Here is a 745-nt window from a genome sequence, read left to right on the forward strand (position 1 = left end):
TGTGTGTGTGTGTGCATGTGTGTGTGTTTATGAATTTGTGTTGCAAGATTCCTAATGTGAAACTGTGTTTTGAAACAGATATTGTTGTATTCCAGGATGATCATTTTTTTCTTCTGCCAAATAAACACATACACAGTATATTTGTTCTTCACTCATTTATTATTATTCTTATTTTAATTCATGTCTGTTGTCTGGAAATCTTTCATTACACATCTGTGACCTCTTCAGCAACACTTTCTGTCCTTGTGTGTGCTCCTGCTTCGCTTAGTCCATTCTGTTCTTCTATGATGTGTATCGTTATATGTGCATGCACACACACATATATATATACATATATATGCATATATATATATATACACACATACATATGTATATATATACATATATATATATACTATATATATACATATATGTATACATATCTATATATATAGGCATAGGAGTGGCTGTGTGGTAAGTAGCTTGCTTACCGCCCACATGGTTCCAGGTTTATTCCCACTGTGTGGCACCTTGGGCAAGTATCTTCTAGTATAGCCTCAGGCCGACCAAAGCCTTGTGAGTTGATTTGGTAGACGGAAGCTGAAGGAAGTCCATTGTATATATGTATTTATATATATGTACGTGTGTGTAAATGTTTGTCCCCCCACCATCGCTTGACAACCGATGGTGGTGTGTTTATGTCCCTGTAACTTAGCGGTTCGGCAAAAGAGACTGATAGAATAAGTACTAGGGTTACAAAGAATAA

Source organism: Octopus bimaculoides, chromosome 16 (genome assembly GCF_001194135.2).
Source record: "Octopus bimaculoides isolate UCB-OBI-ISO-001 chromosome 16, ASM119413v2, whole genome shotgun sequence".
Taxonomy (NCBI): Eukaryota; Metazoa; Mollusca; class Cephalopoda; order Octopoda; family Octopodidae; genus Octopus; species Octopus bimaculoides.